The sequence below is a fragment of the Elgaria multicarinata genome, chromosome 1, assembly GCF_023053635.1.
Source record: "Elgaria multicarinata webbii isolate HBS135686 ecotype San Diego chromosome 1, rElgMul1.1.pri, whole genome shotgun sequence".
Lineage (NCBI taxonomy): Eukaryota > Metazoa > Chordata > Lepidosauria > Squamata > Anguidae > Elgaria > Elgaria multicarinata.
The window spans coordinates 94,736,301-94,754,737 of record NC_086171.1 but is presented as its reverse complement, the minus strand read 5'-3'; the positions used below and the strand labels follow the sequence as shown (position 1 = coordinate 94,754,737).

General features: G+C 46.5%; 1 protein-coding gene across 1 annotated transcript in view; it reads left to right on the top strand.

Moving 5' to 3' along the window:
* GFAP (glial fibrillary acidic protein) overlaps window positions 1-18,437 on the top strand; it is an 88,294-nt gene that overhangs the window by 9,629 nt on the left and 60,228 nt on the right. The window lies entirely within an intron of this gene.

Below are 18,437 nucleotides of genomic sequence, written 5' to 3'. Positions count from 1 at the left end.
CTCTGACCATACATTAATTTCCAAGAAACCACTAAATAGCTTAGGAGGGCATGTACATCATTCAATATTACAGATTGTTCTAATACAAAGTTTATCTGAATTATTACCACCTCCCAAAGGAGGCAACTATTGGGTATTGCCAAAACATATGGATAAAAGAAGCATTAGGTGCATTACATCTTCAACAATTATATGAATTAGACAAATCCTTATTAAAGAGGTGTTGTGGAGTCCAATAAACCCAAAATAAGATTTATTTATTTTTACAGAATAAAGCATAGCCTAAGATCCACAGATACTTCAGGTACAGATGCTAAAAGAACAAATGCATTGGTTAGGCAAAATAGAGTGCTCCAATTTTCTATTCTATTCCTGTCTTAGACCTGGAGTATCATATTTATTTACTGATAAGAACATAGAACATATTTTGTTTGTATTTTATGCTTTTTATGGTTTTAAATTTTGTATATTTGTTTTTAATGTTCACTGTTTTTAACTGCCCAGAGAGCTTTGGCTATGGGGTGGTATATAAATGTAATAAATAATAATAATAACAACAACAACAACAACAACAACAACAACAACAACAACAACAACATAAGAAGAGCCCTGATGCTGGATCAGCCCAAGGGACCATCTAGTCCAGCACTCTGTTCACACAGTGGCCAACCAGCCACTGGCCAGGGATGAACAAGCAGGACATGGTGCAACAGCACCCTCCCACCCATGTTCCCCAGCAACTGGTGCACACAGGCTTACTGCCTCAAATACTGGAGAAAGCATGCAACCATCAGGGCTAGTAGCCACTGATAGCCTTCACCTCTAGGAATTTATCCAACCCCCTTTTAAAGCCATCCAAATTTATATACTTGGATTGTGGGTTGTTATGCCTGTTCAACCATTTTTAATAACAATGGGGGCTATAAAGCTGTAAACACAGCTGGACCAAACCTAGATTCCAGCAAGTGTTGCAACTGCAAGTATTGCCATTCAGCCATAAATTGTATTTAGCAAGTATATCAGAAAATAACAAAAACTCATCACCCAGACCCATTAATTGATCCAAAATAAAAAATCATCCTATCCATCCATGTCCTCTGCAAAACATTTTCTTTCCCATTTTTTAATCCAGTTTTCCCATAAAGTCAATTTAGAATGAGAAAATGTAATTGATCTGATATTATATACCTCACTTCTCTAACAGTCAAAATTGAAGGAGGGTTTTTATCTATTCTGGTATGTCGAGAGACTAGTACTATCCATTTGGAAAGAGGGTCCAAAAAAAAGGATTCCGAAACTGATCAGGTTTTTGAAAATATTTGCCAGGTATAAGTAAAGGAATCCCACGTATAACATAAACAATCTGAGGTATAATATTCATCTTTAGTGTATTAACTTTATCCTATAAACTCAACATCTGTCTATGTCTCAGGCAATCTCATTAATCAACTTGCTCAAATTTAGTTTAATCAATTGAGATATCTCTCTGGGAATGTATTCCCAAATAGGTAATAAAATCTGGGCACCATCGAAACTGCCTATTAGCCAACACAATAGGAAATACATGATCTCCAATTGGCATCAATTCAGACTTTGACCAATAAAGGAATAACCGGTCAGATCACCAAAAGTATTAATCAATTTCATCAAAGATTTCTATTTCAGACTCTTAAATGAAATTACAGGGGCCTGTATTTGCTACTGCCACAGTAGCAGGAATTGTAGCGGGGAGGGAAGCACTTCCTTTCTCCCATTCCTACTGTGGCAGTGATGGGGACAGGCCGGTCATTTTACATAAGTGTCAGACACTTACATAAAATTACTGGGGCCAGTCCGCTTTGCTGCAGACACCTCCGTGGTTGCAGGGATGGAGGAGGAGAGGGGAGATGCTTTCCTCTCTTCCTCACATCCCCATTATGGTAGCAGCAGGGATCAGCAGCTTAGCTAGGAAGTGTGTGTGTGTCTGGGTGGCCAAGCTGGCAATTTCTCAGGAAGCTTTGAGCACCAACCAGATACCCGCACCATGCCTATTGACTGCCCATTTCAACTTTGTTTTTATCAGTTTCTTCATTTTAAAGAACTTTCCTCTTTTGAAGCCAAATGTGACTGTGTTGGACTTCCTTGGCAATTTTCCACTTATATATTAAATCTGATAGCTCTGAGGTCACTGTTTTCAATTGGTTTGATAACACTCACTTCTTGTGCTTAGGTCCTGGGCAGCACTATTTAGAGTTAAATCCAGGGTCACCTGCCCTCTGGTTGATTCTGTGACTAACTGTTCTAGGGCAGTAGTCTTCAACTGGTGGGTCACATCAGTCCAAATGGGCAAAGCTGTTGCCGCCATGTTGGCCATGGAGAAAATTGTGAACATGGGTCTCATGTTGCAGGTTGAGAGTCTGAGGTAGTGTTGAGTCTGGACCAGTTGAAGACCAGTGATCTAGGGCGCAATCATTATGGTCATTGAGAAATGTAACTTTGTCTTGACTAGAACATTGTAAGGGCATTTACTGGTGGTCTTTTTATTTTTAAGTGGTTCTAAACACAGGCTACTTGGAAGCATAGTTTCCTGCAGTACCTTTCAACAATACTCCTTAAATTTCCCACTATAGTAGGTGTAAGGAAGATTTGGAGATAGACACCCAGAAAGATTGACTTCACTCAGACTCACAAACTCAATGAAACTGTTATAACTTTAAAACATTAATTAAAACTATTTAAGAAAGTTAAAGTTAAACAGATCCACAAACCTCCATTCAGCCAAGCAAATTAAAAGAATATACTCTCACAAGTCTGGCAGATTTCTGGAGAACAAGATCTTTGCTAAGACAAATGTAGACAAACACAGATAAAACACAGACAAACACTCCCCCAGTGACAATACTCATACTGACTCTGCAAAGGAGCTCTTCTCCACAGAGGGGCTTCCATTTCTCTCAGGCAAAACAATACCATGCCTGAGGGAAAGGAAACATCATTTTCCTCTGTGTTCAGACTTAAAAACCCTCCTCAAAGACAGACCTCCCTCTTAATACATATTAATTTATTCTGAAATAGCTAATTGTATTGATCCACATCATCAATTTAGATCATCTTCTTCCCAGAATATTCCATCCCTTCTGACATCAAACTTGGACATTACTTCTGCTTTTCATGTGGTCAACTGTCTGCTTTACGTCTCTGTTCTTATGGACATGGTAATTCTTCAAACCACAACTGTGATACAAGCCAACCTGGCTTGTATTACAGAGACCTAGTTGGATGGAGCTGAGGGTGTTAATCTCTCTCAGCTTTGCCCACCAGGGTTCTCTGTTCAGCAGCAGGCAAAGCTGGCATATCAGCTGAAGCTGAGAGTAGGCAGTCCTGGCCGTCACATCTATCTGGGCTGTCATTTGGAGTGATGGATCCAGAAGCACCCCCAAGCTGTGAACACAGTCTTTCAGGGAGAGTGTAACCCCATCCAGAACTGGTTGACACACCTCCAAACCCAGATTATGGCCTTTCACAGCTGTCATTTGGAGCGACAGATCCAGAAGCACCCCCAAGTTTGTTTTTCCTCATCCATCCCATTACCGCCTCTAAGCATTCATTCAGAGGAAACACACTATCCTTAGCTGATGCTGTTATTGAAGGCATAGAGAAATATATTTGGGTGTCATCAGCATAGTGATAGCACCCTGCCTCATGCCGCCGAATTACAGTCAAAGAGACTGTAAATAGCATTGGGGAAAGGATGGCACCTTGTGGTACATCACACATCAGCTCTTTCTTTGAGGAGCAGCTATCACCAAGCATAGGACCGGAACCACTGAAGCACAGTGCCCCCAATTCCCAGTCCCCTCAGGCGATCCAGAAGGATACCATGGTCGATGGTATCAAAAGCTGCTGAGAGGTCTGAAAGTACCAGCAGGGACACACTCCCCCTGTCAATACTCAGGCATAGATCATCTGCTAAGGTGACCATAGCAGACTTGCTATTATATGATTCTATGATTCTAGTGTGTTGGAGGTGGAGAGTTTTGAGCCTCAACCTTTACGTGCTGGAAACAATGTCACAAATCAGAATAGTATAATAGGAAATACAGATGTAGTTAATGATAATGCTGATGAAGCTAAGGGAAAGTCTGCTTCCTTTTGTAATGATAGGCTTCTTTTGGAAGAGCATTATAACTTGGTGGCCCTAACGATTAAAAATATATATAAGGAACTTAGATATCTCAGATAGAGTTGATAGTCTTGTAACAGTCATGAAGGGGCAAAATTCTGTTCCTTAATTTAAGTCGCCTATTAAAAAGATAGATGATACCAGGGCTCCTAATAGGATGGTACCTGATTACTTTTCTCAGTCACCTGCAGTTCTTCATCGTGGTCTCTATGCATCACACATATGGGCTCTGCGTCTGCGCGGAGACCTGAACCGGAACCTCTACTAGCTAGGTAAAACGTTTTTGGCGGGAACCCCTCCCCCACGGTACTGCGCCTGTGCCCGGGGTTCCTGCCCTTACCTCAGTTCTTCATCGTCCGCCATTGTGCTAAGACCTAGGAATCTATCCTCCTAGCAGTCTTTCATCTTTAAATCTTGGATTCAAAAACCTTTTTCTATCTTTTCATCTTCTTCTTCATATATATATATATATATTCTTTAATCTTCCTATTCTTCAGCAGCGATCTTTCGATCGCAGGCGCCTCAAGCGCATGGCCGTAAAGGCACCCTTCAGAAAATGTGTAAAATGTGGGTCTAAACTCCCACCAACGGACGGCCACTCCCTCTGTGTGCTCTGTCTCGGCGAGGGACATAAAGTTGCATCATGCCATCATTGCATGGCTTTCACAAAACAAACAAGAAAGAATAGAGCGGACAGGCTACGTTTCATTCTTTGGGAGAAAGCCCTCAGGGCAACAGACCCTATACCGCAGAAGCGGTTGGAGAAAACTTCCTCAAGGACAACTAACGAAGATCAGAGCCCCGAGGTTCGATCTTTTGTTATATCGGAGGAAACAATGGCGGAAAATAGGGCTTTGATACCCCTCGCCAGGCCGATCTTTGGCCACGTCCACGGCTAAAAAACTCTCTAAGAAAGCCCGGACTCCTAAATCAGCAGAACAGAAAAAGGGAAAGAAGAAGGAGAGAAGGGAGTCTGATAAACACTCCCCTTCAAAAGGCGTGGCCTTACCTCCATCGACGCCAAAAGGCTCCAGACCAAGCCTGCACTCGGCGTCGACCACGGTACCGATGGTTGTAGAATCTACCCTACCGAACCACCCCTCGGTACCGATACCCTTACCAACAGCTCGCAGCTCTATGTCGGAAGGGGAAATCCGTGATTCGGCATCAGTGCCCTCTATACAGTGTACCACCATAATCCAAAGGGACCAGGACGAAACAAGTCAACACAGGTCCCAGCCTACGGCACCGACGACTTCCAGGGAGAGATCTACCACACCGAGATCTGACTGTGAACGAGTATCGCAGTACTCAGGATACTATAGACCCCAGGACTTGTACGATTGGGATTATTATCGCCCCCGAACGTACTACCCGGATGAACGCAGCTACCAACACCTGGCGGAAGAATATTTTGCATATCCTCTCCCGCCTCCAGACTCATACACGTGCCTAGGGCTTCGGCCCCTCAACCGTCTCCATCGACATCGACCCATCGACGTCAAGACGACACCGTCTCAGTATCGGCAGCGACCGCATCTACATCAGCGTTGCAACAAGACCAAGCCCTGGAACCGCTACAACAACCATCACAACCCACTAGATCAAACTCACCAGAGGACGATTATCAATCTGATTAGTAGTCGCTCCTTCGATGCCGTCACCTGATGACGTGGTTAACGCCCAGGACCCAGCGTCTCCATCTGAGGATATGGGCAGATTTTCGGACCATATTCTCAGAATGGCACAATCTTTGGGCTTAGACATCCAACAGCCCACGGAAACCCTCGACGACCCAATCTATGATGTCTTAAAAATAGAAGCAAGCGCCACGGTAGCAATCCCCTTCCCTCCCACATTAAAGCGCACAGCACAGATTTCATGGGAAACGCCATGTGCAACCCAACCAACATCAAAAAGACTGGAATCTATGTACAAGGTACAAGAGAAGGATGCTGAATTTTTGTTTCAGCATCCCAAACCCAATTCAATAATTGTGGAGTCTGCCCAAGGCAGGTCACAGAAGAACCACTCAGCCCCAGTGGACAAGGAGGGAAGAAAACTCGACTACATGGGCAGGAAGATTTATGCTTCTGCATCGCTGGGAGTTCACGCTGCTGCCTATGAAGCCACTATGGCAAGGTATCAAATCTTCCTATGGGAGAAAATAGGCTCCCTTTGTGATTACCTACCAGAGGAAAAAAGGGAGCTTGCGAGTGTCAGGTTTTCGTGTTAACCTTAACAGTAATTAAGGTTAGATTATTGGCTGAGACTTGCAAGCTCAGCACACCTGTTGGTGTTTGAATGAAAGGAGTAAAAGGCTCGCTCTTTCACAGCAATATGCGGTCAGCCAGTGGAAGGTTGAGGGTATGGTGTAAGCTGCTGAGAAAGGAGTATGCTGTTTTGATGCAAAGCCAACTTTTGTCAAGGAGACCTGTAAAGCTGTTATGCTTACTTTGATTTATGGTGAGACAATTGCTTTGTTATAATTTGCTGCTACAAGCCTGGTTGTTTTGTTTTTGAAGAACTTCTCTAAATAAACTGCGTTGAAGTTTCAAAACTCATGCTTGCGTTTATTTGCGAGCTGCGGAGGAATTTGTACAATACTTGTTTCTCCCAACATCTGGTTATGGGCCCAGGAGAAGAATTTTGAAATTTAATGCAGTCCCAGGAGAAGATTTCTGGAACCTTGGATGCTGTACCAGAGAGGCTTCGGGATGGCAGAGTGAGTTTGTTTAAACAACGAGAGTGCTGGACATTTGGCTGCTCTTCTGGCTACTGTTTAATTGCTTGATTGCTGGCTGTTAACGCAAGGCTCAATGACGGAACGTAAAGACAGCGGCTTTTATTTCCCTCAGCTTGATGACTCCAATTTTTCTATTTGGTGTTACTGGATGGAGGCATATCTGGTTAAAGAAAAAGTTTGGAGAGTCATAGCAGAAGATCCTCCCGCACCCGTTATGCAGGCATGGAGTAATGATGACGTCAAAGCAAAGGCTCTAATTATTTTGGCTGTCTCAGACCAACAATTGGTTAATATCCATGGAAAACAAACTGCAAAACTAACGTGGACAGCATTAGAGACAATTCATCTTCGTCGTGGAACTGGGTCATAGAATCATAGAATCATAGAATAGCACAGTTGGAAGGGGCCTACAAGGCCATCGAGTCCAACCCCCTGCTCAATGCAGGAATCCACCCTAAAGCATCCCTGACAGATGGTTGTCCAGCTGCCTCTTGAATGCCTCTAGTGTGGGAGAGCCCACAACCTCCCTAGGTAACTGATTCCACCGTCGCACTGCTCTAACAGTCAGGAAGTTTTTCCTGATGTCCAGCTGGAATCTGGCTTCCTTTAACTTGAGCCCGTTATTCCGTGTCCTGAACTCTGGGAGGATCGAGAAGAGATCCTGGCCCTCCTCTGTGTGACAACCTTTTAAGTATTTGAAGAGTGCTATCATGTCTCCCCTCAATCTTCTTTTCTCCAGGCTAAACATGCCCAGTTCTTTCAGTCTCCCTTCATAGGGCTTTGTTTCTAGACCTCTGATCATCCTGGTTGCCCTCTTCTGAACACGCTCCAGCTTGTCTGCATCCTTCTTGAATTGTGGAGCCCAGAACTGGACACAATACTCTAGATGAGGCCTAACCAGGGCCAAATAGAGAGGAACCAGTACCTCACGTGATTTGGAAGCTATACTTCTATTAATGCAGCCCAAAATAGCATTGGCCTTTCTTGCAGCCATATCGCACTGTTGGCTCATATTCAGCTTGTGATCTACAACAATTCCAAGATCTTTCTCGTTTGTAGTATTGCTGAGCCAAGTGTCCCCCATCTTGTAACTGTGCATTTGGTTTCTATTCCCTAAATGTAGAACTTGGCATTTATCCCTATTAAATTTCATTCTGTTGTTTTCAGCCCAGCACTCCAGCCTATCAAGATCACTTTGAAGTTTGTTTCTGTCTTCCAGGGTATTAGCTATCCCACCCAATTTTGTGTCATCTGCAAATTTGATCAGCGTTCCCTGCACCTCCTCGTCCAAATCATTAATAAAAATGTTGAAGAGCACTTGGCCCAGGACTGAGCCCTGCGGCACCCCACTCGTTGCTTCTCCCCAGTTTGAGAAGGTTCCATTGATAAGTACTCTTTGAGTCCGATTCTGTAGCCAGCTGTGGATCCACCTAATAGTTGTTCCATCTAGCCCACTTTTAGCTAGTTTGTTGATCAGAATGTCATGTGGTACTTTGTCAAAAGCTTTGCTGAAGTCAAGATATATGACATCCACAGTATTCCCACAGTCCACAAGGGAGGTTATCCTATCAAAAAATGAGATCAAATTAGTCTGACAGGATTTGTTCCTGACAAATCCATGTTGGCTTCTAGTAATCACTGCATTGATTTCAAGGTGTTTACAGATTGACTTCTTTATAATCTGCTCCAGAATTTTCCCAGGGATGGATGTCAGACTGACTGGTCTGTAGTTCCCAGGTTCCTCCTTTTTGCCCTTTTTGAAGATAGGGACAACGTTACCCCTCCTCCAGTCGTCTGGCACCTCACCCGTCTTCCATGATTTTGCAAAGATAATGGACAAAGGTTCTGAGAGTTCTTCTGCTAGCTCCTTCATTACTCTAGGATGCAGTTCATCGGGCCCTGGGGATTTAAACTCATTCAAGGAAATTAGGTGTTCTTTGACCATTTGTTTATCAATCTCAAACTGCAATCCTGCCCCCTCAACTTCTGCTTCACTTTTTCCAGGGGGGTCATAGACCCGCTTTTGGGAGAAGACCGAGGCAAAGTAGGAATTGAGCATTTCAGCCTTTTCTTTGTCGTCTGTTATCAATTTGCCATCCTCATTAAGCAGTTGAACCACCATTTCTTTCCTCTGTCTTTTACTACTCACGTATCTGAAGAAAGCCTTTTTATTGCTTTTAGCATCCCTCGCTAATCTCAGCTCATTCTGAGCTTTAGCCTTCCTGACGCCATTTCGGCACTTCTGCGCCACTTGTCTGTACTCTTCTTTTATAGCCTGGCCTTCCTTCCACTTCCTATATGTATCCCTTTTTGTTTTCAGGTCATCTCTAAGCTTTTTGTGGAGCCACATTGGTTTCCTCTGTTGTCTTCTTTCTTTTCTCCTTGTTGGAATTGTTTGTAACTGTGCCTTTAAAATTTCATTTTTTAAATACTCCCACCCATCCTGCACTCCTTTTCTCATTAGGCTCCCTTGCCACAGGACCTTACTTATTATAGTTCTGAGTTTATTAAAATCAGCTTTCCTAAAATCCAGAGTACGTGTATGGCTACGCTCGACTTTTGTCTCCTTCATAATCAAGAATTCAAGTATGACGTGGTCACTTTCCCCCAGAGTTCCCGTAACTGCCACTTTATCCACTAAGTCATCCCTATTGGTCAATAACAAGTCAAGGATTGCTGATCCTCTAGTTCCTTCCCCCACTTTCTGTAGGAGAAAGTTATCCCCCATACACAATGGGTCGACCATTGTGTATTTTAAACAAATGTATCGGGCTGAACTTGCTCCAGATGGTGACCTAGCTAAACATCTGAGGAATTTAAGGTCGCTCCGAGATGAGTTATTACGACATGAAGTTGAAATTCCTGACTTGCAATTCTGCTACGTTGTATTGAGCAGTTTAAATGAAAGTTATGAAAGTATCGCTGCTCAATTAGCTGCTTTGCCCCCAGCACAGCTGACTCTTGAACTTATTCAAGTGAGGCTCATGGCTGAAGTAGATAGGCGTGTGGCTTCCAGGTGTAATGATGCAATTGCAACTTCACAAAAGCACATATCAAACAGCAGGGGTAATTTAACTGCTGAGAGTGAGAAGATAGCGGCACTAAAAGTACGTCGTTGTCTTTCTTGTGGAGAGATGGGGCATCTACGTAGAAATTGTAAAAAAAGGAATAAACAAGGACAAGGAAAACAGCAAGGGGTGTTTAAGCGACAAGTTAAAGCGCTTGTTGCTGTGTCCACTTCAAAGAAAAGGTGGGACCATTTTGTGATAGACAGTGGTGCTACCCGCAATATGTGCAAAGATAAGAGTTTGTTTACAGGTTTAACTAAACAAAAGGGGACTATCCATCTTGCCAATGGGAGAGTAATTGAGAGTAAAGGGCTTGGAACTGTGTTCCGTAAAAGCCTAAATGCCTCAATTAAGAACATACTATATGCTCCTGAGTTATCTGAAAATTTATTGAGCGTATCACAATTAACTGAGCAGAATGTTGCTGTTAAATTCTCGAAGTTCAAATGTGAATTGATAAAAAAAACAAAGTGATTTTGTATGCTAAAAAGAGAAATGGGCTGTTTCTATTGTCATACTGGAAAGAAAAAGAGGAGGAGGATAGTCAGTGTTGTGAGGTTAAAACTTTGAAATCAAAGTCAAATGCTCAATTACATGATAATTGTATTCACTCTTATCATAGGCTGTTTGGTCATTTAAATTTTAAAGCGGTATCCAAAATGCAGCCTATAGTAGAAGGGATGAAACTGAAAAGTTGTAAGTACCACATGAAATGCATATCCTGTGCAAAGCATAAGGTTAAGCAAGCCCCTAAGGGGAAAATGACAAATAGAAAAGCTGAAAAACCATTTCAAATTGTTCATGGCAATCTTGTTGGACCCCTTAAGGTTTCCAGAGGTGGAGCAAATTACTTTATGGTCCTCATAGATCAATATACAAGATATTCTTTTGTATATATGCTTCAGAAGAAAAATGAGGCCTTTGAAAAGTTTAAATTATTTTGTGCTTGGGTTAATAATAAGCATAATACCCAAGTCACCTGTTTTTTCACTGACAAAGGTGGAGAATTCTGCTCTGCGGAGTTTGAAAGCTTTCTTTCACAGCAGGGGATAGAGCACATGATTGCCACCCCACGTTCTCCATGGCAAAACGGTTTGTGTGAGAGAATGAACCAAACCCTGTTGCAGGGGTTAAAAACACTTCTGCACGATGCCAACTTAGGAGATGAGTTCTGGGCGGAGGCACTGAACTGTTTTAACTATGTGCGTAATAGAAGCATAAGTTCAGTAATAGAGTGCACTCCTTATCAAAAATTGTACAACAAAAAACCTTCTGTGAGTCATTTTAAGATTTTTGGATCTGACATGTGGGTGCATACACCACAAAGTCAGAAGTTACAAGAAAAAGGTCAGCATGGAATATTTCTTGGTTATGAAAAAGGGTCATATAGAGTGCTAATGACAAATAAAATATAAGATTAACAAGAAGTGTTGAGTATAATGTTAATTGGGAACGAGTTGGAATTTTCCAATCCACTCCTGTTGACGAAAGTGAAACAGAAAGTAATGATAGTGGTGATAGTGATGAAAGTGAGGATAGCAGTAGTGAAAGGGACAGTTTGAAACAATCAGAAGAATCTGGGAGTGATGCAGAAGATAAAAAACCATTGCATACTATGGACACAGTGGAAAAGGATAGTGATGCTGATAGTTCTAAGGATGAGCATGTTGTAGTGCGTAAGTCAGAACATTCTACCAAAGATATACCACCTGTGAGATACTCTGATGAATTTGCTGGTAGAGCCATTTATGAACCTCAAAGTTATAAAGATGTACAGAAACTGTCTGACGAAAATGCTAAACCTTGGCTTCAAGCCATACAAACTGAATTAAATTCACTAGATAAGAATAAAACCTGGAGGTTGGTTAAAAAACAACCTTTCATAGAACTTCTTGACAGCAGGTGGATTTTTAAAGTAAAAACTGATCAATTTGGAAAAATAGTATGCCACAAGGCAAGGTTAGTTGCTTGTGGTTTCGCCCAAATAGAAGGGCAAGATTATTACTGCGCTATTAGAAGCGCAGAAGCAGGAGCGAATTGGCCTGCTCCACCTTGCCCAGAGGCAGAGTAGAAGCAGACCGCGGACCCCTAGAAGCAAGGCAAAGAGAAGCAACCATTTTCGGAGCGCTTCTCTTTCCGCGGAGCACTCCGATCGCCATCTTGAAACATTTCGCCGATAGATAACTGGGTTGTTTTTGAAGCTATCGTTCTGAAAATTCTTGTGCTTAGACAGTCGTGGATGGGGGTCATTTTGAGACTACTCTCACCTCTCTGCGTCGTGCGGGTCACGTGCTATATTTTTTAAAAAATCGGGTCAACAAACAGGGACAGCATGGGTCAAACAGTGGTTTTCGCCCATAGGATTGCATTGCGGAAAAGAATCGGGGATAACTGGGTTGTTTTTTAAGCTATCGTTCTGAAAATTCTTGTGCTTAGACAGTCGTGGATGGGGATCATTTTGGGACTACTCTCACCTCTCTGCGTCGTGCGGGTCGCGCGCTAGAATTTTTTAAAAATCAGGTCAACAAACCGGCGGTTTGGGGTTTTTTTGTTTTTTTGTTTTGAAGCGATGACAGGCACATTCAACTCCCAATCCTGATGAGAATTGATCACCTCATGAAGCATCCTCCAATCCCAGCGTTGGAGGGGGGGACTAAGGCAGAGAGACCCTCAGAGCTTTCTGCTTTGTGTCTCTTTGTGGGTTGGCGTTCGTGGAGAGAGGAGTTAGTTATAGGTGCTGCTGCTGTGTTTGGACTTTGGAGATAGATTAGGATTTAGCTTGGCGCGTGTGTGTGTGTTTGTTTGCTTCTTTCTGACTTTTAGCTTAGTTTGCTCTGTGTTTTTCCCTTACTTTGATTTAATATAAACTTTATTTTTAAACTTTGGAGTGTGTGTTTGTTTGTTTGGTTGGTTGGTTGTCCCCCCCTCCCCTCTCTTAAAGCCTGACTGTGTTTCATCTTCCTTCGTTCTATATACCAAAAAATACAAAAAAAATACCAAAAAAAATATTATTCTCTATTTCTTCTCTCTGTTACTTGGACTCTGTGTGTGACTGTGTGATTGTGTGAGCGTGCTGTGTGTGCAGTGCACTGTTTGTGAAGTGCAACAGCCACTGATTGAGCATTTCAAATCCTGTTTGGGCAAAGCATACACACACTTCTTGTCCCATTTCCCTACATACATTAATTTTCTTATATATATTCTTATATTCTTATACATACTATTATTAGTATTAATAGTTTATTCTTATACATATTAGTAGTAGCATATTAGTATATTCTTATAGATATTATTATTATTAATATTTTATTCTTATACATATTAGTAGTAGTATATTAGTATATTATTATTAGTAATATCATCATGAGAAGAGGGAGCAGACGCATGTCTGTGGTGGGGCATGCTGAAAGCAGTGGTCAAGGCAAGGGTCAGGCTGGCACCAGTAAGCAGTCTGCCTCTCCTGCTGTGAAAATCAAATGGGCAACTCCTTGGCTGGCTGCTCCGCAACAGAAGCAGGAGAAGGAGCAGGCAGAGGCACTCTCTTCTGCAACTTGTGTCCGGCGTTCTCTTTTTGAGGGTGGGAGCAGCAGTGCCATTAGAGGAGGAGGAGGAGTATCCCCAACTCCTTCATTATCCTTTGAGCCCATAAGCCCGCTGATGGACCTGTCTCCAGACCTCCTAGATGAGGTCCTCAGCACAGTGGAGGGGGAGGAGGAGGCGGTGGTCCTCCAGGATGTGGGGGATGAGGAGGAGCAGCAGCAGGCCGAGGCTCTCTCCCCAGTCTCATCCCACACCTCTTCCGCTGCCACCCCTGTTTCTGTGGCAACACCAGAGAGCTCAGGCGGGCAATTGGTGGTGTCACCACGGAAGCGAAAGACAAGCATAGTGTGGGACCACTTTGAGTTGGGAGCGGATCCCTGCTTTGCTGTCTGTCGCCACTGCAAACTCAGCCTAAGCAGGGGTTCATCTACAGGGCATTATGGAACCAGCAGCATGAAGATGCATCTTCAGAGGCAGCACCAGGCGATCTTGCTGGGGAAAGAGGTGGGCAAGGTGACTGGTTCCAGGGAAAAGCCGAAGGCTGCTGCTGCTGCTGCTGCTGCTGCTGCTGGCACTGCCACTGCCACTCTAAGCTCTCCATCTCCCATCCCCACAAGGGTTAGGCAGGCAACCCTGCAGGACATGGGGTGGGGGAAGTATGGACCCACAAGATGGCGTTTTCCAATGCCCACCCAGATCACCACCTGCATCGGTGAGATGGTGGTGTTGGACGACCAGCCATTCAGCCTCGTCGACAACGCAGGCTTCAAGAGGCTGATGGCGCTTGTGGTGCCATACTATAAGCTGCCGTGTCGCACCACCCTTAGCAGGCGGGTGGTGCCTTCCCTGTACCGTTCCTGCAGGGAGTTAGTGCTGGGTCATCTGTGCCAGGCAGAGGCATGGATGGTGCACTTCACCTCAGACATTCGGTCCAGCGAGGGCAGAGTGCACGCTTACCTGTCCCTGACGGCTCACTGGTGGGCAGGCGTGGGGCAGGAAGCATCATCCAGCACTAGAGGGACTGGCAAGGAGGGCTACTGCTGGGCCCTCCTCCACACGCAAGTGATGGACCAGTCCCACACGGCAGGGGAGATTACGGAGGCCATGAACCGCATGGTGGATGGGTGGCTAGCTGGGCAGAATGTCACCCGCGGTTACATGGTCACGGATGGGGGAGCCAACATGGTGAAGGCGGTGCGCGACGGCAGATTCGAGGGCGTCCACTGCATCGCGCACGTCTTGAACCTGGTGGTGAGGGACGGCCTTGGGATGGGCAGCAAGGCCAACCTCGGTCCCCTGTCTGGGATCCGTAACCTCCTGGAGAGCTGCAGAAAGGTGGCAGGGCATTTCCACCACAGCGTCAAGGGCAGTCGATTGCTGCGGGAGAAGCAGGAGGAGTTGAATCTCCCGCAGCACAGGCTAGTGCAAGACGTGGTGACACGCTGGAACTCCACCTACCTGATGCTGGAGCATATGGTGGAGCAACAGTGTGCCATCCACGACTTGTTCAGGGTCAGGGACATGGGCGTCCACCCAGCCCTGGGCAAGCAGCAGTGGGACGCCATGTCCCAGCTAGTGGCAGTCCTCAAGCCGTTCCTTAAGGCCACCGAGACCCTGAGCACTAGCTCTGCCCTCCTCAGCCAGGTGATCCCTGTATGCAGGCATCTCCAGAAACAGATGGGCGAGTTTCTGGAGTACAAGGATCTCATCACCGGCAGGCGCTTCGAGCCCGAGGTCTGCGAAGCGGTGACTAGGCTGAGGGACGGCCTGACACGGAGGCTGGAGCCCATCCAAACAGACAGGGTCCACATGTTGGCAGCCATGTGTGACCCTCGTGTGAAGGATGGGCTTTGTGGGCCAAATAGCAGGCAGCACTGGGTGGAAATGCTGGTGGGCGAAGTGCGGGCGGCACGGGCCAAGAGGGTGGGGCAGAGTGAGGCAGAGGAGCAGGCCACCACTCCCCGCAGCAGCAGCAGCAGCAGCAGCAGCAGCCTCACCTGCATCCCTCCCAGCAGCAGCACAGGCCAGGAGTATTGGGCAGAGGCTCTGCACACCGTGGTTGGGCAGAGACCCTCCCCAGCCACCGGCCAGGATGACGCTGCAACCGCCGTGCAGCATTACCTGGAAGAGCCCATGGAGGAGTGCACCATGGACCCCCTGGCCTACTGGTCATCCTGCCGCCAGATTTGGCCGGACCTGGCGCGGGTGGCCATGGATTGACTCAGCTGCCCACCCACCAGTGTTCCAAGCGAGAGGGTCTTCTCTATGGTGGGCGACATAGTGACCCCTCACCGCTCTCGCTTGGAGCCGGACTTGGTGGAGCAGCTGGTCTTTCTGAAGAGCAATCTGCCCCTGCTGGGATACAGCACCCTCAAGCCCTCGTGGGAGTGACAGGCAGGCTCCCCTCCCTTTAATTCCACCCCTCCTTCGGTTGGCAGGCAGACTGCAGTTCAGGCAGGCAGGCAGGCAGGCTTTTTCTTCTTCTTCTTCTTCTTCTTATTATTATTATTATTACTATTATTATTATTATTTAGTGGCTGTGTTTCAGTTCACAACATCAACTCTGAATCATTCGATTCGTCTCTCTCAGTAAGGTCATGCCTTCTTCGCCTTGCATACAGGCAGGCAGGCTGTAGTCCTTCTACAATTCAGTTCACTCCGTCAAATTCAGGCTATCTCTTCCTTACTACCACAGTAGACGACGTAGCAGGCACTGCCAGGCTGAATCTTCCCCAGAATACTTCCTGCCTGGTGGGCATCATGAGCCTCTACAAAAGCTGTAGGCAGAGTTTGTCACCGTCCGTGTGTGTGTGTATGTGTGTGTGTGACTATGTGAGGGCAAAGCACCACACTCGATTTCATTTCATTTCTGTGGTGTCTGGTACAGCTTAGTAAACTCATCCGGATAGTTTTCCACCCAGTTCCAAAAGACTCCATGATTGACTGCATGTGTTTGGGTGAGGTGCAAGCAGGGGGCAAGGCAATGCCTGGCACCACCACCACTAGCCAGGCTGCCTCTCTCCAGCAGTCCACGGGTCGCCCTTTGGAGTGCCCTGGCAGTGGAAGACGTACTCCCTGATCCAGAAGTATGGTTTTGAGAAGCAAGCTGTCACTTGAACTTATGAGCCTCTGTGCAAAAGCTGTCATTGTGTGTGTGGTTGTGAGTGTTACTGCAGCTGCCTGTCTCGCTGCGAAAATGGAACAGGAGAGTCCTCGCCTTTGAGAAGCAACCTTTTACTGAAACTCCTGGAAGTCATTGACTTCAGCATAGCCACTACATAGAGGCTGTGGTCCTCCAGGATGTGGGTGACTCGATCAGTGTGCTGATTTTGAGAAGCAACCTTTCACTTAAACTCATTCACTTCCCCAATTGAGGGAGGTTAAACTCCAGCAGTCCACGGGTCGCCCTTTGGAGAGCTCAGGGATCAAGCCTCGACCAGGCTGCTGATTTTGAGAAGCAAGCTGTCACTTAAACTCATGGAGTTCCCCTCTGAGAAAAAGCTGAGCTCCAGTAAGGCACCGGTCGTCCGTGGGACAGCCAATTAGTGCGTACGGACAGTTAAAGTTTTCTGAGAAGTGAGCTGTCACTTCACTTCTTCCTGAAGCTCTGTCATTGAACAGCCACTATGGTGGATGCTCTGTTCTCTCTCCTCAGTCTCATCCCACCCCTCTTTGAGAAGCAAGCTGTCACTTAAACTCATGGAGTTCCCCTCAGAGAAAAAGCTAAGCTCCAGTAAGGCACCGGTCGTCCGTGGGACAGCTCTCGTAGGAGAAGCTGCAGTGCATAAACACCAGTGCCATGGCTTTGAGAAGCCGAGACCCGTCCCAGCCACCGGGAACAGGAGGAAAACTCCATCAGTCCACGGGTTGCCCTTTGGAAGGTTCTGGCTGAGGCTTGGTTTTTCCATGTCATCCAACACTTCCACTTTGCATCCAGCAGCAACGTTAATGTGCTCCAAGCCTGCACACAAATCTTCCACACTCAAAGTAACTGCTTCAGTAACTACTAGCTCCTTTTTGCCCGGCTGCCTGCCTGCCTGCCCATGCCCGCCTGCCTGGGAGCCGTCCTTGTGAGGTAGCTGGATCTGCTGAGACTCACTCCCCCAAAGATCTATGGCATACCTGTGCAAAGTACCAGCTCCTTTGTGCCCACCGGCCCATGCCTGCCCGCCTGCCTGCCTGCCTGCCCATGCCCGCCTGCCTGCCTGCCTGCCTGCCTGCCTGCCTGCCCATGCCTGCCTGCCCGGGAGCCATCCTTGTGAGGTAGCTGGATCTGCTGGGACTCACTCCCCCAGAGATCTATGGCATACCTGTGCAAGGTACCAGCTCCTTTGTGCCCACCGGCCCATGCCTGCCCGCCTGCCTGCCTGCCTGCCTGCCCATGCCCGCCTGCCTGGGAGCCATCCTTGTGAGGTAGCTGGATCTGCTGGGACTCACTCCCCCAGAGATTTATGGCATACCTGTGCAAGGTACCAGCTCCTTTGTGCCCACCAGCCCAAGCCTGCCTGCCCGCCTGCCCGCCTGCCTGCCTGCCTGCCCATGCCTGCCTGCCTGCCTGCCTGCCTGCCTGCCCATGCCCGCCTGCCTGGGAGCCGTCCTTGTGAGGTAGCTGGATCTGCTGGGACTCACTCCCCCAGAGATCTATGGCATACCTGTGCAAGGTACCAGCTCCTTTGTGCCCACCGGCCCATGCCTGCCTGCCCATGCCCGCCTGCCCGTCACTCCCCAATTGAGGGAGGTTAACTCCAGCAGTCCACGGGTCGCCCTTTGGAGAGCTCAGGGATCAGATGCACTATTCGTGATCCAGTCTGGTGATTTTGAGAAGCAAGCTGTCACTTCAACTCATGGACTTTCCCTATGTGCACGAGCCAAGCTCCAGCAGTCGACCGATCTCCCGTAGCACAGCCACTTAGTGCGTACG